The sequence below is a fragment of the Gnatocerus cornutus genome, unplaced genomic scaffold (genome assembly GCF_029298725.1).
Source record: "Gnatocerus cornutus isolate USDA-ARS CGAHR unplaced genomic scaffold, icGnaCorn1.1 ctg00000023.1, whole genome shotgun sequence".
In the NCBI taxonomy this organism is placed as follows: Eukaryota; Metazoa; Arthropoda; class Insecta; order Coleoptera; family Tenebrionidae; genus Gnatocerus; species Gnatocerus cornutus.
This window is the reverse complement of record NW_028275375.1, coordinates 5,729,945-5,752,490: the sequence shown is the minus strand read 5'-3', so window position 1 is coordinate 5,752,490 and position 22,546 is coordinate 5,729,945. Positions and strand designations below refer to the sequence as shown.

At 28.8% G+C, this 22,546-nt stretch overlaps 1 protein-coding gene across 1 annotated transcript in view; it reads right to left on the bottom strand.

Annotated features, from left to right (window-relative positions):
- The window catches only part of LOC148166621 (uncharacterized), an 86,235-nt gene that overhangs the window by 31,715 nt on the left and 31,974 nt on the right, over window positions 1-22,546 (bottom strand). Inside the window, exon 2 of the mRNA XM_088048925.1 lies at window positions 3,571-3,613. The gene's annotated coding sequence lies outside the window, so the exon portion shown is untranslated. The remainder of the gene's footprint in view (window positions 1-3,570; window positions 3,614-22,546) is intronic.

The following is a 22,546-nucleotide window of genomic DNA, read 5'->3' as shown; positions in this document are numbered from 1 at the left end:
TGGACTTTTAATTAATTAAACCAAATTACAGATTCATGGAGCAAAATAGAACAATTTTATAAATTTTTATTTTAAAATCGAACCGAAAAAATCCGAAATGTTATATTAATACTTGTAACTCTTAGAATTTTGATTCGATTTTAACTAAATTTGGGTAGATTACTAATTTGGATTTTCTAACTAATTGGACCAAATTACAAAACCACAGAGCAAAAAATAACAATTTAAGAAATTTTTATTTTGAAATCGAACCGAAAAAATCCGAAATATTATTTTAATACTTGTAATTTTTAGAATTTTGATTATATTTTATCCAAATGTGGGTAGATTACTAATTTGGACATTACAATTAATTAAACCAAATTACAGATCCACAGATCAAAATAGAACAATTTTAGAAATTTTTATTTTGAAATTGAACCGACAAAATCCGAAATATTATTTTAATACTTGTAATTTTTAGAATTTTGATTAGATTTTAACCAAATTTGGGTAGACTACTAATTTTAGCTTTCTAATTAATTAGACCAAATTACAAAACCACAGGCAAAAGGAAACAATTTTAGAAACTTTTTTTTTAAATCCAACCAAAAAAATCCGAGATATTATTTTAATACTTGCAATTTTTAGAATTTTGATTAGATTTTAACCAAATTTGGGTAGATTAGTAATTTGGACTTTTAATTAATTAAACCAAATTACAGATTCATGGAGCAAAATAGAACAATTTTATAAATTTTTATTTTAAAATCGAACCGAAAAAATCCGAAATGTTATATTAATACTTGTAACTCTTAGAATTTTGATTCGATTTTAACTAAATTTGGGTAGATTACTAATTTGGATTTTCTAACTAATTGGACCAAATTACAAAACCACAGAGCAAAAAATAACAATTTAAGAAATTTTTATTTTGAAATCGAACCGAAAAAATCCGAAATATTATTTTAATACTTGTAATTTTTAGAATTTTGATTATATTTTATCCAAATGTGGGTAGATTACTAATTTGGACATTACAATTAATTAAACCAAATTACAGATCCACAGATCAAAATAGAACAATTTTAGAAATTTTTATTTTGAAATTGAACCGACAAAATCCGAAATATTATTTTAATACTTGTAATTTTTAGAATTTTGATTAGATTTTAACCAAATTTGGGTAGACTACTAATTTTAGCTTTCTAATTAATTAGACCAAATTACAAAACCACAGAGCAAAAGGAAACAATTTTATAAATTTTTATTTTAAAATCGAACCGAAAAAATCCGAAATATTAAATGTATTAATGCTTGTAACTCTTAGAATTTTGATTCGATTTTAATCAAATTTGGGTAGATTACTAATTTTAACTCTCAAATTAATTAGACTAAATTAAAACCACAGAGCAAAAAAAAACAATTTTAGAAATTTTTATTTTGAAATCGAACCGAAAAAATTTGAAATATTATTTTAATGCTTGTAATTTTTAGAATTTTGATTAGATTTTAACCAAATTTGGGTAGATTACTAATTTAAGCTTTTCAATTATTTGGACCAAATTACAGATCCATAAAACAAAAAATAACAATTTTAGAAACTTTTTTTTGAAATCCAACCAAAAAAATCCGAGATATTATTTTAATACTTGCAATTTTTAGAATTTTGATTAGATTTTAACCAAATTTGGGTAGATTAGTAATTTGGATTTTTAATTAATTAGACCAAATTACAGATTCATGGAGCAAAATAGAACAATTTTATAAATTTTTATTTTAAAATCGAACCGAAAAAATACGAAATGTTATATTAATACTTGTAACTCTTAGAATTTTGATTCGATTTTTACTAAATTTGGGTAGATTACTAATTTGGATTTTCTAACTAATTGGACCAAATTACAAAACCACAGAGCAAAAAATAACAATTTAAGAAATTTTTATTTTGAAATCGAACCGAAAAAATCCGAAATAGTTATTTTAATACTTGTAATTTTTAGAATTTTGATTAGATTTTAACCAAATTTGGGTAGACTACTAATTTTAGCTTTCTAATTAATTAGACCAAATTACAAAACCACAGAGCAAAAGGAAACAATTTTATAAATTTTTATTTTAAAATCGAACCGAAAAAATCCGAAATATTATATGTATTAATGCTTGTAACTCTTAGAATTTTGATTCGATTTTAATCAAATTTGGGTAGATTACTAATTTTAACTCTCAAATTAATTAGACTAAATTAAAACCACAGAGCAAAAAAAAACATTTTTAGAAATTTTTATTTTGGAATCGAACCGAAAAAATCCGAAATATTATTTTAATACTTGTAATTTTTACAGTTTTGATTAGATTTTAACCAAATTTGGGTAGATTACTAATTTAAGCTTTTCAATTAATTAGACCAAATTACAGATCCATAGAGCAAAATAGAACAATTTTATAAATTTTTATTTTAAAATCGAACCAAAAAAATCCGAAATATTATATTAATACTTGTAACTCTTAGAATTTTGATTCGATTTTAATCAAATTTGGGTAGATTACTAATTTTAACTCTCAAATTAATTAGACCAAATTACAAAACCACAGAGCAAAAAAAAACAATTTTAGAAATTTTTATTTTGAAATTGAACCGACAAAATCCGAAATATTATTTTAATACTTGTAATTTTTAGAATTTTGATTAGATTTTAACCAAATTTGGGTAGATTAGTAATTTGGACTTTTTCATTAACTAGACCAAATTACAGATCCATAGAGCAAAATAGAATAAATTTAGAAATTTTTATGTTGAAAACAAACCAAAAAATCCAAAATATTATATGAATACTTGTCAAGTGTCAAATTATTAGGTGCGCCTATTATTTTGCAACAACTGAAAACCGAATTCTGTCTTTGCCTTCGTCATAATGTACACCAATTTAGATATTTTTTAACGTTCAATTTAAGTTTAATTCTTTGGAATCTTGTGGAATTAAAAGATAAAAAAAATAAAAAAATGTCAAACAAATGAGACAAAATTTCCTGTTTTTGCCAACGCTTATCTCGACAAAAACAAGTCTAGACGCGGCTCAAACATCTTAAAATTTCGCTTCATCGGTCCCCACAGAGCTTGTTCTTTAATATTATAATAGTCGCCCCAATAATCGTGTAAATTTTAGAACAATCTTTGGCCGCATCTATTTTTATCTTGTCTCTAAAACCAAATTGAATCGGCAGCTGTTATTTTCTTTGTGGAATATGTTAAACAGAAAGCGCCTCTGAAAGGTTTTGTACGAACGAGACACGGAGAAAATCCCGTTGTACCTTTAATTTCGCTGGAATATGTTTGCGAGATTAACAGTTTTTCCGTTCTCAATGCGTAATGATTAGCGACAGTAAAAGATGGGCGAAAGAAAGAAAACGATAATTCACACGATGCTGTAGTAAATTAAATTTGTTTTGACGCTCTTAAAGGGAGTGAATTATTTTTATTGTGTAATCGATAAGAGGGTTTATTGGAGCGGCTGTTTTTTCTCCTTCATAACCCCAGAGGGTTGGAAGGCTGCATTTTGGATGAAATGAGATAACTCCACGCATACTTACGCATTTTAAGAATTGACCGTTGGATGGAAAGTTGGACGCAGTTCTGAAATAAAAAAATCATGTTAATGCGCCATTAAAACTTTGCGAACTTAATGAAATTTCGCTAGGTGCTGTTATCAAAACCGCGCATTAATCTGAAGTCAGCATAAGTGTAATTTCACGGGAAGAAAGAGCTTGCGAGATAAAATATTAGACAAATAAAACCGTGGAATTCAATGTTTTATGTTGGTTCATATTGCGGAGTTAAAATTCGAGCAATTGCAGACTCTGGTACGCGTCCTTTATTAATGCAAAATTAAGTTGGACGAAGATTGATTGAAATGTGTCCGACTGTGCACATTGTTTCAGGTTGTAGCTCGTTATTGATTCTGTCGTAAATTTCCTAGAACAACAAAATTTAAGAGACCATAGAAAAACACATTTCGAGAAGATTGCGTGGGAAGGAATAAACATTTCATTTGCGTTAATCTGCAGGGTGTAGGCAGCAGCAGAATTTTCAGATTTGTTGTTAAAAACACTACTATCTGTAAGGTTCCGTTTTGAAGTTGTTTACCATACCTACGCGTATCTGACATATGCGTAAAAGTGTCTGAGATACAGGATGGCCGGAAAGTCGCGCACCACCGTAATACTGTGTTATCGGACAATGTCATAGATCACCGGAAAAATGTTTTAAAAAATCCATGTCTTCAATTTTTCGAGATATGATGGATTGAAGAATAAAAGTTTAACGTCAAAATTAACGATTTCTGTGCAATAATTTTAGGTTCAAATGAATTCGTTACCTAAAAGACATTTTGCGCAAAGGAAATCTGCAAAAAAAATCGGAAAAATCTTGCAAGAAATGCCTAAAAACTGTTAACAAGATTTTTGAATCAACAATCTCAGACTAACGCCAACAATACAACAGCAAAGTTACTATGGCTTTGAATACTGGAAATTTAATTTATTGGGGGAACAGTTCAGCAATGTTGTCATTTTCCTAATTTTCTTTTGGTGCTCCTGCGAAAACAGAGGGCCTGGAATTTTTTTTAACATTTTTTGGTACTCTGGGGATCACGAAATTGCCCCCGTTTAAGGTGGTGCGCCACTTTCCGGACATCCTGTATTTAGTTTTAAAAATTAGAAAAATGAAAATCAACTATTTGAAACTTGGATCGGTCATAACTCAGTTATTTGTCGTCGGATCTAAGATTCAATCTCATATTTGGAATCTAAGCAAAATTCTGCGTAAAATGAGGTAAATAACGCAAATTTACTCTAAAAAATAAGCGAGATATCGATTTCAGAACTTTGCCATATTTGTCAATTCGTGTACCTGTGTCATTTAAATTAATCTTTATGATCAATTGTTCGATTTGAATGCGATAGTACCAACCTATTTCCCAAGTGACAAAATTTCCTTCAATGAGTAAATGACGTTTTTTAAACCAGAAGTCAAAATAAATAACTATTGTTGCATTTATTAGCTAGTTGGCATCATTGCATAAACTGTTTTGAAGAGGTTTTCTAATTCTGTCAATTTTTATTCTAAAGCAATAAAATTTGCGGAGGTTACTAGTTTTGAACTATTTATTATTTGCACTAAATTACAAAATTATAAAGCAAAAGACACAAATTTTAGAATTTTTTATTTTCAAGTGAAGTCAAAAATATCCAACATTTTCCATTAAAATTCCTAATTCTGCCAATTTTTTTTCTAGAGCAATGAAATTTAGGGAGGTTGCTTCTTATTAACTACTTATTAGTTGCACTAAATTTTAAGGTGATGAAGCAAAAGACAGAAATTTTAGAAAATTTTCTTTTTGAGAAAAGCCAAAAATCTCCAACATTTTTTAAGAAAAATTCTAATTTTGTCAATTTTTGTTCAAAATTACTAAAATTTACGGAAGTTGTTATTTATGAACTATTTATTGTCTTAAATTGCAAAAGTATAGAACAAAAGACACAAATTTTTAAAACTTTTTTTTCAAGTGGATGAAAAATTTCCAACATTTTCCAATCAAATTCCTAATTCTGACAATTTTTTTTCTAAAGCAATAAAATTTGGGAAGAATGCTAGTAATAAACTACTTATTAGTTGAACTAATTTTCAAAATTATAGAGCAAAAGACACAAATTTTAGAAAAAATTCATTTTGAGAAAGCCAAAAATCTCCAACATTTTTTAAGAAAAATTCTAATTCTGGCAATCTTTGTTTAAAATCAATGAAATTTACGGAGGTTGTTCCTTATGAACTATTTATTCATTGTCCTAAATTTCAAAATTATAGAGCAAAAGACGCAAATTTTTGAATTTTTCATTTTCAAGTAGAGGCAAAAATATCCAATATTTTCCATTAAAATTTTTAATTCTGCCAATTTTTGTTCTAAGGCAATGAAATTTGGGAGGATTACTACTTATAAACTACTTATAAGTATCACAAAATTTCAAAATTATGGAGCAAAAGACAGAAATTTTAGAAAATTGTCTTTTTGATAAAGGCCAACATTTATTAAGAAAAATTCTAATTCTGTCAATTTTTGTTCAAAATTAATAAAATTTACGGAAGTTATTAGTTTTAAACTATTTATTAATTGTTCAAAATTGCAAAATATTAAAGCAAAAGACACAAATTTTAGAGGTTTTTATTTTCAAGTGAGTAAATGTAGGGTAAAGTCAGTACATCAGATAATAGTTATTTATATGCCAAGTCAGTGAAGTGGTTTCTCATCGAGTCTGAGGCATTCAAACGCGGCATTTAGAAATGTTGGTTTTATTTATTTACAACAAAAGCACGAAATTCTGACATTTGGATTTTAAATTAATCTTCGATTAATAATTCGATTTGAATGCGATCGTACCAACCTATTTTCCAACTGATAAAATTTCCCTAAATAAATGACGTTTCCACCCTAGTCACACAAATAACTACTATGTGCGTGCTTGTAACTTTTTGATTCTGTCAGGACTGGGAATCGACACCTTAAAATTACAACAAACCGAGCAAACTGAGGCACAAAAAATTCCGTCTCTGCCAAAATCCTCTGAGCTTCTCTTTTTGCCGGCTTGTACCTAACTCATTCTTTTTTGTGGCGCCTAAACCTCTGAAAACTCCTTAGAATTCCTAATGTTTTAAGTGTCTCCATTTCCACTCTAATTGAAAAGTACAATTGCGTTAAATTACGGACGCATTAATTTCTTGTTCTCGGAGACGTAATAAAAAGACAGTTTTACGATCTAGCGAAACAATGTAACACAAACAATAATTTGTCAAAACTTTTGCGTGAATAACAGAAAACGCTTCGGGTTCGTAAAGTTGAATCGAAGAAAGTTCCACGGTTAATGAAGTTGACCAAGAGAGTTTTGATTTAGTCGAAAAAACGTGATCGATATCAGAGGAAAATTGTCGGAAGAATTCTAAAGTTTAATTCAGGTTGGATGAAATATTCGAGCAAAGTATTTGTATCGGTGGAGCTGGCTCGTATTTCGTATTTACAATCGATTGATCTCGATGTTTGGACTGGATACTTCTGGACTAGTTGTTTTTTGGAAATAAACAGGATATTGAGCAAATATCGGCTTTGAGGAAGTCTACAGGCGAGATTTGTTTGGCCAAAAACTGAAATAAAACGAGCTCTGTTTATGCACGAAATTAATTCCCAAACAAATTACACACTCCCGGTAATTCTATTATTGTTATCTGTGCGCAATATGAATTAGTCAATATTATATGACACATCTACATCTATACACGGGAAAATGTTACGTGATTTATTGGTTTGAGCGCTATCTGAATTAATTTGTATATCTGGCCGTTTTGGGTAACTGCTCAATTTCAATTGCTAAACAAATCTAGTGCTGCTTCAAAATTAAGGGGGGAAAACCACAATGGTTTTTCGGGAGTTTTGTACAGTCAACAGCAAAAGAAATGAGCTCATTTTGACAGAATTAGGAATTTTATTGGAAAATGTTGAACATTTTTAGTTCAACTTGAAAATAAAATTTTCTAAAATTTGTCTTTTGCTCTATAATTTTGCAATTTAAGACAATTAATAAATAGTTCATAAGTAACAACCTCCGTAAATTTAATTGATTTTAAACAAAAATTGACAGAATTTGATTTTTTTTTTAAATGTTGGAGATTTTTGGCTTTTATCAAAAAGACAATTTTCTAAAATTTCTGTCTTTTGCTCTATAATTTTCAAATTTTGTGATACTTATAAGTAGTTTATAAGTAGTAACCTTCCCAAATCTCATTGCTTTAGAACAAAAATTTGCAGATTTAAAAATTTTAATGGAAAATGTTAGATATTTTTGACTCTACTTGAAAATAAAAAATTCAAAAATTTGTGTCTTTTGCTCTATAATTTTGCAATTTAGGACAATGAATAAATAGTTCATAAGGAACAACCTCCGTAAATTTCATTGATTTTAAACAAAAATTGACAGAATTAGAATTTTTTAAAAAAATATTGGAGATTATTGGCTTTTTCAAAATAAAAATTTTCTAAAATTTGTGTCTTTTGCTCTATAATTTTGAAATTTAGTTCAACTAATAAGTAGTTTATTACTAGCAATCTTCCCAAATTTCATTGCTTTAGAACTAAAATTGGCAGAATTAGGAATTTTAATGGAAAATGTTGGAGATTTTTTACTCCACTTGAAAATAAAAATTTCTAAAATTTGTGTCTTTTGCTCTATAATTTTGTAATTTAGTGCAAATAATAAATAGTTTAAAACTACTGGCCTCCGCAAATTTTATTGCTCTAGAATAAAAATTGACAGAATTAGAAAACGTCTTCACAACAGTTTATGCAGTGATGGCAACTAGCTAAAAAAAGCAACCATAGTTAATTATTTTCACTTTTGGCTTCAATTTGAACGTCATTTACTCATTAAGGGAAATTTTATCACTTGGGAAACCGTTGGTACTATTGCATTCAAATCGAACAATTGAAGATTGATTTAAATGTCAGAGGCACACGAATTGACACAATTGACATGTATGCAGTCAGGCCAACTAGCAAATAAAACTAACTGTGTTGTTATTTATTTTGACTTATGGTTTAAATTTTAAACGTTATTCCCTTATTTAGGAAAATTTCACTATTCAAATCGAACAATTGAAAATTAGATTAATCCAAATGTCAGAATTTCGTTCTTTTGTAAATTTCTGTTGCAATTTTACTTAATTTCTCCTAAATGTTACGTTTTGCTGCCTAGAATCTCCGACTCGTTCGATAAAAAAGCCACTTTATTGACTTGGTACATAAATAACTATTATCTGCTCTAGTGACATTTACTCTTCAAGGTTGCTCGCCCAGTAACTATGTTGAAAATAAAACATTTGAATATTAATAGTGTTCGAGTGCGCCGTACAGCACCACAGTGCGATACCAACTGTTTAACAAAAAAAAACTAGTTCGTTTTGGAGGCTTAAAAATATGATTTTTGTGCCGGGAAAATGACGGAGGCGCCGAAAATTTGTTGTCTGTCCAAAGTGATCAAAGGCCGGCCTGTTTGCGAAGTAATTGTGAGCGCTGCATTGTTAATATTTTTGCGATAATTTCGGGCGATGGGAAATGAAAACCGCATTCCCATCTTCCATTCCAAACCGCTCCGAAATGAAATTATGCTTTTGTCGTACCGAAATTGAGTTCGATTCGAATTACCGAGGCAATTTTTAAATAAACCCAGCAGTTCGAGTCCCGCATTTCTCATATTTGTAAAACATAATAAAGTAGCTGATTATTCCCGGTGCAACGCCACAGGTGTAGTCGAAAACAAGTCTTAATATCATAGCGCAATAAAATTTACATATTCCTGTCGGGATATTATTTCAAATATTAGCAAGGGAATACATTTGCGAGTGATATATTATTCGGGTTGACTTTTATAATATCGTATTGGAGAGAAAACGATCCCAATAAGAGTGCAGTAAACTTTACGATCTGCCGAGTGAGGTTATAGGTTTAATTTGGTTGCCCCAGAAGGTCTGCATTCGACTCTTACCGGTCAATATATCAATTCCTCCGAGCTCAGCTATTTTCGATTTTACCCCCACAAAGGCTGAATTATTATTGCAAAAATCCCATGAAACCGGAACGAAATTAACTCGTTTTAACAAATTTTCCTTCTTGCGGACCCGAGGATTCCCCTTCCTTCACTATTGATGGAAACTGATAATCGCGAGTTTTTATTACCTCGTTGTTCCGTCGGTAATTAGTATTTTCATCACAGCTAGATTATACTTGAACACGAACGAAATTTACTTAGAGACACTCGACTTCGATGAATTGGAACGGAACGGACTAAAGCCCCCTGAAAAGCTGTTGAATATTCGAAGAAATTCGACGATTTTCCAGAGAAAATGTAAACCATGTTTTTACACGCAACGTTATGAAAACCCCCAACTTTCATTGTTTATTTTATTCACATTCTCTACGAGCATAAGCTGCGCCCGAAACTTCTGAAAGATTAATTAGAATGCAATAACAAACCGAGCGTTGACCCGGCGCATCCACCAGTTCTTCGTGTTGCTTATTTTCAACATCTCTAACTAAATTAAGATGTTCGAAGTAAATTACCAAAGTGCAATAGTTAGACAAACTGTAATTAGACGACTTTCTGCTTTAACCAGAGCTGCATACATCTCACTCCATAGTTGCATCTCAACTGAATCATTTCTAGTCTCCAGGCAAAATAGACACAAAAATTGCAAAAGCTCGGAAAAATTTTCATAAGGTTGATTTTTTGTGTGGACGTTTATTTTATTATTATGTAAAATTTAGACGTTTTATTGCTTTAAACTTGTTAATTTACTGCCCTAAATTTCAAAGTTTTAGAGCAAGAAATAGAATTTTTAGAAATTTTTATTTTGAATTTTTATGGCTGTTATTTAAATTATGTAACTTTGTCAGATTTGGCCTAAAATTGTGAAATTTGGAGGTTTTATTACTTTAGACTTGCTAATTTACTGCTCTAAATTTCAAAACTTTAGAGCAAGAAATAAAGTTTTTAGAAATTTTTATTTCGAAGATGAACTAAACATTTTCATGACTTTCATTTAAATGCCGTAACTTTGTCAAACTTTATCTTAAATCTCTGAAATTAATTATTTTTACTACTTTAGACTTGTTGATCTATTGCCTCAAAATCCAAAATTTTAGAACAAAAAATAGAGTTTTTAAAAATTTTTATTTTGAATTTTCATGCCTGTTATTTAAATTCCGTATCTTTGTCAGATTTTGTCCTAAAATTGTGAAATTTGGAGGTTTTATTACTTTAGACTTGCTAATTTACTGCTCTAAATTTCAAAATTTTAGAGCAAGAAATAAAGTTTTTAGAAATTTTTATTTCGAAGATGAACTAAACATTTTCATGACTTTTACTTAAATGCCGTAACTTTGTCAAATTTCATTTTAAATCTCTGAAATTAATCATTTTGACTACATTAGACTAGTTGATCTATTGCTCCAAAGTACAAAATTTTAGAACAAAAAATACAGTTTTTACAAATTTTTATTTTGAATTTTCATGCCTGTTATTTAAATTCTGTAACTTTGTCAGATTTTGTCCTAAAATTGTGAAATTTGGAGGTTTTATTACTTTAGACTTGCTAATTTACTGCTCTAAATTTCAAAATTTTAGAGCAAGAAATAGAGTTTTTAGAAATTTGTATTTCGAAGATGAACTAAACATTTTCATGACTTTCATTTAAATGCCGTAACTTTGTCAAATTTTATTTTAAATCTCTGAAATTAATTATTTTTACTACATTAGACTGGTTGATCTATTGCTCCAAAATCCAAAATTTTAGAACAAAAAATACAGTTTTTACAAATTTTTATTTTGAATTTTCATGCCTGTTATTTAAATTCTGTAACTTTGTCAGATTTTGTCCTAAAATTGTGAAATTTGGAGCTTTTATTACTTTAGACTTGCTAATTTACTGCTCTAAATTTCAAAATTTTAGAGCAAGAAATAAAGTTTTTAGAAATTTGTATTTCGAAGATGAACTAAACATTTTCATGACTTTTCACTTAAATGCCGTAACTTTGTCAAATTTTATCTTAAATCTCTGAAATTAATTATTTTTACTACTTTAGTCTTGTTGATCTATTGCTCCAAAATCCAAAATTTTAAAACAAAAAATAGAGTTTTTAAAAATTTTTATTTTGAATTTTCATGCCTGTTATTTAAATTCCGTATCTTTGTCAGATTTTGTCCTAAAATTGTGAAATTTGGAGGTTTTATTACTTTAGACTTGCTAATTTACTGCTCTAAATTTCAAAATTTTAGAGCAAGAAATAAAGTTTTTAGAAATTTTTATTTCGAAGATGAACTAAACATTTTCATGACTTTTACTTAAATGCCGTAACTTTGTCAAATTTCATTTTAAATCTCTGAAATTAATCATTTTTACTACATTAGACTAGTTGATCTATTGCTCCAAAGTACAAAATTTTAGAACAAAAAATACAGTTTTTACAAATTTTTATTTTGAATTTTCATGCCTGTTATTTAAATTCTGTAACTTTGTCAGATTTTGTCCTAAAATTGTGAAATTTGGAGGTTTTATTACTTTAGACTTGCTAATTTACTGCTCTAAATTTCAAAATTTTAGAGCAAGAAATAGAGTTTTTAGAAATTTGTATTTCGAAGATGAACTAAACATTTTCATGACTTTCATTTAAATGCCGTAACTTTGTCAAATTTTATTTTAAATCTCTGAAATTAATTATTTTTACTACATTAGACTGGTTGATCTATTGCTCCAAAATCCAAAATTTTAGAACAAAAAATACAGTTTTTACAAATTTTTATTTTGAATTTTCATGCCTGTTATTTAAATTCTGTAACTTTGTCAGATTTTGTCCTAAAATTGTGAAATTTGGAGCTTTTATTACTTTAGACTTGCTAATTTACTGCTCTAAATTTCAAAATTTTAGAGCAAGAAATAAAGTTTTTAGAAATTTGTATTTCGAAGATGAACTAAACATTTTCATGACTTTTCACTTAAATGCCGTAACTTTGTCAAATTTTATCTTAAATCTCTGAAATTAATTATTTTTACTACTTTAGTCTTGTTGATCTATTGCTCCAAAATCCAAAATTTTAAAACAAAAAATAGAGTTTTTAAAAATTTTTATTTTGAATTTTCATGCCTGTTATTTAAATTCCGTATCTTTGTCAGATTTTGTCCTAAAATTGTGAAATTTGGAGGTTTTATTACTTTAGACTTGCTAATTTACTGCTCTAAATTTCAAAATTTTAGAGCAAGAAATAAAGTTTTTAGAAATTTGTATTTCGAAGATGAACTAAACATTTTCATGACTTTTCACTTAAATGCCGTAACTTTGTCAAATTTTATCTTAAATCTCTGAAATTAATTATTTTTACTACTTTAGTCTTGTTGATCTATTGCTCCAAAATCCAAAATTTTAAAACAAAAAATAGAGTTTTTAAAAATTTTTATTTTGAATTTTCATGCCTGTTATTTAAATTCCGTATCTTTGTCAGATTTTGTCCTAAAATTGTGAAATTTGGAGGTTTTATTACTTTAGACTTGCTAATTTACTGCTCTAAATTTCAAAATTTTAGAGCAAGAAATAAAGTTTTTAGAAATTTTTATTTCGAAGATGAACTAAACATTTTCATGACTTTTACTTAAATGCCGTAACTTTGTCAAATTTCATTTTAAATCTCTGAAATTAATCATTTTTACTACATTAGACTAGTTGATCTATTGCTCCAAAGTACAAAATTTTAGAACAAAAAATACAGTTTTTACAAATTTTTATTTTGAATTTTCATGCCTGTTATTTAAATTCTGTAACTTTGTCAGATTTTGTCCTAAAATTGTGAAATTTGGAGGTTTTATTACTTTAGACTTGCTAATTTACTGCTCTAAATTTCAAAATTTTAGAGCAAGAAATAGAGTTTTTAGAAATTTGTATTTCGAAGATGAACTAAACATTTTCATGACTTTCATTTAAATGCCGTAACTTTGTCAAATTTTATTTTAAATCTCTGAAATTAATTATTTTTACTACATTAGACTGGTTGATCTATTGCTCCAAAATCCAAAATTTTAGAACAAAAAATACAGTTTTTACAAATTTTTATTTTGAATTTTCATGCCTGTTATTTAAATTCTGTAACTTTGTCAGATTTTGTCCTAAAATTGTGAAATTTGGAGCTTTTATTACTTTAGACTTGCTAATTTACTGCTCTAAATTTCAAAATTTTAGAGCAAGAAATAAAGTTTTTAGAAATTTGTATTTCGAAGATGAACTAAACATTTTCATGACTTTTCACTTAAATGCCGTAACTTTGTCAAATTTTATCTTAAATCTCTGAAATTAATTATTTTTACTACTTTAGTCTTGTTGATCTATTGCTCCAAAATCCAAAATTTTAAAACAAAAAATAGAGTTTTTAAAAATTTTTATTTTGAATTTTCATGCCTGTTATTTAAATTCCGTATCTTTGTCAGATTTTGTCCTAAAATTGTGAAATTTGGAGGTTTTATTACTTTAGACTTGCTAATTTACTGCTCTAAATTTCAAAATTTTAGAGCAAGAAATAAAGTTTTTAGAAATTTTTATTTCGAAGATGAACTAAACATTTTCATGACTTTTACTTAAATGCCGTAACTTTGTCAAATTTCATTTTAAATCTCTGAAATTAATCATTTTTACTACATTAGACTAGTTGATCTATTGCTCCAAAGTACAAAATTTTAGAACAAAAAATACAGTTTTTACAAATTTTTATTTTGAATTTTCATGCCTGTTATTTAAATTCTGTAACTTTGTCAGATTTTGTCCTAAAATTGTGAAATTTGGAGGTTTTATTACTTTAGACTTGCTAATTTACTGCTCTAAATTTCAAAATTTTAGAGCAAGAAATAGAGTTTTTAGAAATTTGTATTTCGAAGATGAACTAAACATTTTCATGACTTTCATTTAAATGCCGTAACTTTGTCAAATTTTATCTTAAATCTCTGAAATTTATTATTTTTACTACTTTAGACTTGTTGATCTATTGCCCCAAAATCCAAAATTTTAGAACAAAAAATAGAGTTTTTAAAAATTTTTATTTTGAATTTTCATGCCTGTTATTTAAATTCCGTAACTTTGTCAGATTTTGTCCTAAAATTGTGAAATTTGGAACTTTTATTATTTTAGACTTGCTAATTTACTGCTCTAAATTTCAAAATTTTAGAGCAAGAAATAAAGTTTTTAGAAATTTTTATTTCGAAGATGAACTAAACATTTTCATGACTTTTACTTAAATGCCGTAACTTTGTCAAATTTTATTTTAAATCTCTGAAATTAATTATTTTTACTACATTAGACTTGTTGATCTATTGCTCCAAAGTCCAAAATTTTAGAACAAAAAATAGAGTTTTTAGAAATTTTTATTTTGAAGACGAATTAAATTCTGTAACTTTGTCAGATTTTATCTTAAAACTGCGAAACTTGGAGGTTTTACTACTTAAAACTTGCTAATTTACTGTTCCGAATTTCAAAATTTTAGAGCAAAATTTTGCCTGGACTATTTCTCAAACACCGAAAAGTGAATAATTTTTGGTCTTCCGGGAAAGTGTCTTAACAGGGACACGTGTGAGATCTATTATTGAGATAAAACGCGTCCGAACCAATCTCAGATAAGAGGAGATGCCGACACGTTTTGCCCGGAATTCGAAACAAATAATTGGAATTTTTGTTCGGGCAACTTTCCAGCCAATTAAAATCGAAGGCGCGGTGCGAAAAGACTTATATTTCGGATTATTCGAGTAATTGAATGACTGACTGAAAGCTTTACACAAATTAAATTGAGATTAGTACTCGAAGATTGTGGTGAGTCGTTGAGAAAACACGAACACTTTAGTATTAATAAAACGATTTCACTACGTCACGAATAGACTAGTTTTAAATGACTACGTTTCATTTTATAGGGTGGAAACGACGTTGTTTCGTTATCATTCGCAATAAGCGGAGAACGGCCGGATAATCCGAGGGATATTTATCAAAGATTACGGGCGGGTTTTCACCTTTTTCTCGGATGTTTAATTGGACAACGGACAATACTCTTCTTGAAAGTGCTAACTGTTTTTTCCTTTCTTTATAAATAGACGTAGGTCTTAGCGAATTCCACTGATTGAAGGGTTGACACATGAGCGTAGAGCCAACTGGCGTCAGGGGGGCATAATTTAATTATTTGTGTGTCAGTAACAGACGATAAATTGGTACGCCAATGCCTCCAAGGTGTCATTGAAAAATTGTCTGGTGTAAGAAACGACACACCCAAAAATTTCAACGCTACCTTTGATTAATATTTAAAAAGATCACTCTGAACATCAGTGCTTACAACTTTAATGAAGACGTAGAAAAGTCAAATTTTAAAAGTTTTTATTGAGAGATACGCCTTTTCTTCGTGACCGAATGGAGAACTTCAATCACATCGCTAGTACACTTAATAAGTGAGTTAAAAGTATCAACTTTCCCAAATTTCATAGTTGTGGCGCTAACACAACTAAAGATACCAATTTTTATTTTAAATTTTGAATTTTTTTGAATCGCCCTATAAATAAATTTTTTTTAAATCTGAGTCTGTTGTCTGAGAATTTTGAAATTTGGTACACTTAATAAGTGAGTTAAGAGTATCACCTTTCTCAAATTTCACAGTTGTGGCGCTAACACAACTGAAGATACAAATTTTTTTTTTGAATTTTGAATTTTTTTGATTCGATCTATAATTAAAGATTTCTAAAATCTGAGTCCGCTGTCTGAGAATTTTGAAATTTGGTATAGTCAATAAGTGAGTTAAGGGTAACAATCTTGTCAAATTTTATCACTGTGGCACCAACACAACCAAAGATAATTTTTTTTATAGAACTTTGAAACTTTTGGGATGGCCCTAAAAACAAAAATATTGCAGAAACCCTACCATTCTATACGTAAGATATTTATTCTTATCGCATGCATCTAACTTATCCAGCTGATTTCTAAAATTGCTCCTTTGTAATAAATAAATCCTCTACAGGAAAATCAACGTATAGACAAAAAACTTTTTGAAACACGCTGTACAACTTTTGGCCGAATTTTTCCTAAACCTGCAAAATGTCCGTTCTTAAACAACTAATTCTGTTAAAAATACAAAACTAGCTGTGATTTGATTCGCATGCACTTATTCGCGGTGTAACTTTCCATATTCATTCGATCGCGTTACGCACCATTGAAGTGTATTGTTTCAATAATGAAGCGTTTAAAAATGGCGTTATTTATTTGGGTCAAATGTAATAAATTCTGCTGACGCCAGATTTTATTGTTCGCATAAAAACTCTTTGATTTGATTTCAGCCTAAACCGTGCAGAAATTTGAACACGAATTTTCTAGTTAATCCTCGCAGAATAATGTAGACAAAGTGGTCCGTAAAGTAGAGCTTTAACGTTTTACTGGTGTACGTAAAATAGAACAGAAAACCGATAATGGGTTATTAGTTCGAGGTAGTTTTAACTTGAAATCAGTCCCGAAAACAATTTGCAGACGCAACCGTAATCTGATTTGCGCCACGTTTTTCAATTTATTATTTACAGAGTGTTGTCGCAACTCGAAGGCTATAGTTATGACCGAATTTCGCTAGCCTTGAAGAATAAATATAGAGCAGTTTGTCGATCGACTCCACGATCCGATGTTTTTCCCATATCCTTAATGACACTGTAAATACTTTATATACCTAGAGAAGCATTTCGGACGACATATTTCGCTCAAGTCGATGGTCGTAAGTTTGCTAAAAGAATTCCAAGCACGATTCTATCGAGCGCAATCAGAACTTCAGCTTTTGCTATTTCCCATACTACTTATATCAATGATACTCGTTTTATCTGTTTTTTTAAATTGGAGGGATAATTTCTAGTTTTCGCGCGAAATTGCGAGCGTGAAAAAATCCACGTTTTCTCTCTGTCGGGTTAAAACAGGAATTGATTGATGACAGGGGCGGCGGCACAAAATTTCCGTCGGGATAAAGACACTGTTATGAATATGAACTCGGATCGGTGCTCAAAACCGCGGATCAAATTTAAAACCGTCTGTTATGGTAGAATGGCGGAGATATTTCACACTTCTTACTCTTTTTACCCGATTTTCACAATAATAATAATTTTACTTCAGTTTTATTAAAACCGAAACGAGGTTTTGCTGTGAGCTCTTCGGCTGAGTACTGTACATGATTTTCTATAACTATTGTGTTTTTATTAAAAAAAAATAGTTTTGTTCTCAAATGTATGTTGGTATTAACTTTGTCACTAAGCGTTAAATGTCAAAATTTGTGTTTTTACTCCATAATTTTGCAATTTGGTACAGTTAATAAATACTTTAAAACTAGTAACCTACGAAAATTTCATTGCTTTAGACCGAAAATTGGCAGAATTAAGAATTTTATTGAAGTGTTGGAAATTTTTTGATCCACTTAAAAATCAAAATTTCTAGAATTTGCGTCTTTTGCTCTATAATATTGCAATTTGGTACAATTAATAAATAGTTTATAAAGAGTACCATGCGCAAATATTATTGCTCTAAAAAAAAATTGGCAGAATTAGGAATTTTAAAAGAAAATGATGAAGATCTTTAGCTCTACTTATAAATAAAAATTTCTAAAATTTATGTTTTTAGCTCCATAATTTTGACATTTGGTACAGTTAATAAATAGTTTAAAAATATTAATCTCCCCAAAATTTATTGCTTTAGAATAAAAATTGACAGAATTAGGAATTTTATAAGAAAATGTTGGAAATTGTTGACTCCACTTAAAAATAAAAATTAATTTATAAAATTTGTGTCTTTGGCTCTATAATTTTGAATTTTGGAACAATCAATATGTAGTTTAAAAGTAGTAATTTTAGCAAATTTCATTGCTTTAGAAGAAAAATTGGCAGAATTAGGAATTTTATAAGAAAATCTTGGAAATTTTTGGCTCCACTTAAAAATAAAAATTTCCAAATTTTGGGTCTTTAGCTCTATAATTTTAAAATTTAAAACAGTAAACAAGTAGTTTATAAGTAGTAATCCCAGCTAATTTCATTGCTCTAGAACAAAAATTGGCAGAATTAAAAATTTTATAACAAAATGTTAGAAATTTTTGACTCCACTTAAAAATAAAAATTAATTTCTAAAATTTTTGTCTTTGGCTGTATAATTTTGAAATTTAATACAAATAATAAGTAGTTTAAGACTAGTTCACTAATTTCACTACTCTAGAACAAAAATTGGCAGAATTAGAAATTTTAAAAGAAAATGTTGGCGATTTTTAGCTCCCCTTATAAATAAAAATTTCTAAAATTTATGTTTTTAGCTCTATAATTTTGAAATTTAATACAAATAATAAGTAGTTTAAGACTAGTTTACTAATTTCATTACTCTGGAACAAAAATTGGGAGAATTAGAATTTTTAGAATTTTTATAGTAAAATGTACGAGATTTTTGGCTTCACTTGAAAATAAAAATTTCTACAATTTATGTCTTTGCCGCTATAATTTTGAAATTTGGTGCAGCGAATAAGCAATTTAAAAGTAGTAATTTTCGCAAATTTCATTGCTCTACAACAAAAATTATCAGAATTAGGAATTTTATAAGAAAATGCTGGAAATTTTTGGCTCCACTTAAAAATAAAAATTTCCAAATTTTGTGTCTTTGGCTCTATAATTTAAAAATTTAAAACAGTAAACAAGTAGTTTAAAAGTAGTAATCCCAGCTAATTTCATTGCTCTAGAACAAAAATTGGCAGAATTAGAATTTTTATAGTAAAATGTACGAGATTTCTGGCTTCACTTGAAAATAAAAATTTCTAAAATTTGTGTTTTTTGCTCTATAATTTTGAAATTTGGTATAGTTAATAAGTAGTATAAAAGTATTAATCTCCGCAAAATTTATTGCTTTAGAATAAAAATTGTCAGAATTAGGAATTTTATAAGAAAATGTTGGAAATTGTTGACTCCACTTAAAAATAAAAATTAATTTATAAAATTTGTGTCTTTGGCTCTATAATTTTGAATTTTGGAACAGTCAATATGTAGTTTAAAAGTAGTAATTTCACCAAATTTCATTGCTTTAGAAGAAAAATTGGCAGAATTAGAATTTTTAGAATTTTTATAGTAAAATGTACGAGATTTTTGGCTTCACTTGAAAATAAAAATTTCTACAATTTATGTCTTTGCCGCTATAATTTTGAAATTTGGTGCAGCGAATAAGCAATTTAAAAGTAGTAATTTTCGCAAATTTCATTGCTCTACAACAAAAATTATCAGAATTAGGAATTTTATAAGAAAATGCTGGAAATTTTTGGCTCCACTTAAAAATAAAAATTTCCAAATTTTGTGCCTTTGGCTCTATAATTTTAAAATTTAAAACAGTAAACAAGTAGTTTAATAGCTATTTATTTGAGAAGGATATTAAGTAATTCATAATGAACGAGGACGTTACTTGTTAACGTCCGAGTTTTTTATGAATTAGTTAATATCCGTAGTAAATACAAAGCTTTATCGAAACATGCACGAATGAGGCAATGCTACCACCCAACAGTTCTGCAAATTTCCAATTTTTGACTTAATTTTTGAACGAGTTGAAACAGCAAGAAAAGCATTTCCCAAGATATTTTATGTTACAATTAATATAAATAAATGGAAATCTTCAGATTTTGGTCTTCGGAGTTGCTTTAATTTTCGAAAATACATTGAATATTATGGATTAAGGACCACTATGCTATTATGAAACAGTAACTATGTTATTATGAATTATTTCTATCATCTCTATTATGAAGTACTTTACATGTAAGCATAGAAACGTATTAGATACATCTTAATGTTCATGTTTCGATAAAAGTAGTAATCTTAGCTAATTTCATTGCTCTAGAACAAAAATTGGCAGAATTAGAATTTTTATAGTAAAATGTACCAGATTTCTGGCTTCACTTGAAAATACAAATTTTTAAAATTTGTGTTTTTTGCTCTGTATTTTTGCAATTTAGGACAATTAATAAATAGTTGAAAAGTAAAAACTTCGGTAAATAATTAATTTTGAAGAAAAATTGAGAAAGTGGGAATTTATTTTAACCCGGCGCCTCCACCAATTTTCACAAAATTATTTATTTTTTAATCCCCCGAAGTGGCTGAAGTCGACAGTTTAGTTTTCACTCGATGTAGTTCAAAGAAATCGATGGGAAATTCGAGTTGATTACAACGGGATAGCACGCAACGCCGATTTTATGTATTTATTTCCGGCATTATAAGAAAACGTACAAAGTAATTTAAAACGTGAGTAAGTTTTACGGGTTCGCTTTATAAGAGGAAGTCGATAAACGGTGAAAACAAGACGTAATTATTTCCCACGTTTCATCGATCAAATCTGTGGCCTTGACAGGGAGGGGAATTATTTCTTCATGCAAATTTTCGTCATAAAACACCAAGACAATGAGGACTAAAAACTTGGTCGAACATTTAAAATATTTCAGTCGTTAATAAATGAAGAACTTCCTAAATGGCTTTAAGTAACTCATAAGTAACAAAATTTCATTTCCATTCTGTTATCTCCATCGGAAACTAAGTAGTTAATTAGTAGAATGAGAAAGCAGCCAGATTAATACGACGATTCTCAAATATCTCTAAATTTAATCTTAATTCTCTTAAAGCTGGATTATTGCTTAAAAACTGCAAGTCGAAATGTGGAGGAACGACGGGAATTCTTCTATTCGGTCACTTTTAAACTTATAATGGTTATGGGCAATGTTTAAAAGAAAAGATACTTTCAACGTTCGTAAAATCCTGATAACAGCATTCTGTGCGTCGTAAAACTCGCTTAAAAGATCTTTATCGGTTGGAGAACTATACATTAGTTTTTTATTTACTTGGAAACCTTTTATGATTGCGGATAATTAACTTTCACGTTTGGACGAATTGCCTGCCAAATTACGTTTTCTTTACCCCGCCACTGCGGACAAATTAATACCAATCACAATAAAATATATTATTCACACTAATAAACGTAATAATTATTTGCCGATGGTTTATTACGCACCGAATAATAACAGTCCTGTTTATGTAAACTGCACGCATTCATTAATATTAATACACTTTTGTAAACTAACAAATTTTGTGTTTGGAAACCACGAACTTTCCCCCGTTTTTTACCCCGTAAAATAAAATTATGTCCGGCACTTATCCCGTAAAAGGATATAATGCAAGCCATAAAAACCCCGCCCTGGTATTGCATCATGCTGAAAGCTTGACGAAATTAGGGAAATTGAGATTGGTGGACTATGCCCAAGAGAGTCGGGATACTTCCATCGGCGTTACATCCAACTCCTTGAATGAAACGGCTGAGAATGGATCTTCTTTGTGCATGGGGAACTATCTTTAGACTTTTTCTCTTCTTTACAGGATGCAAACGCGGAGGTTTTTATAGGGAACTCCGCAGAGCTATGATACGGTTAGATCGGAAATAAATCAATCATTTTGGGAAAGGGGAAAACTGGTTAGAAAATTAGGTCTGTTGTTTTTGTTTTGTTTTCTCAGTTTTGCGTTTATTACCTGTTTAATTGTAAAATTTTAGAGCAAAAAAGTTTTAATTTTGAAAAAAATCACACCAAAAATGTTTTTTTTTTTATTAAAATTTGTAATTTTGACAATTTTAACATTACAGCAATGAAATTTAAGGAGAATACAAAATTTTTCTGTACGGAATTGCAAAATTGTAGAGCAACAAACACCAGTTTTAGAAATTTTTATTTTTAAGATGATTCTCCACCAAAACTCGTAATTCTAATAATTTGAGTTTGAGATATGAAATTTTGGGAAATTACTACATTAGAGTCGTTCATTAGCTCCACCAAATTTCAAAATAGTGGAGCAAACACTACGAGTTTTAGAAATTTTCGTTTTTAAAATGAAGCGAAAATTTCCGAGATCCTTCACTAAAATTCGTAATTCTGGTAA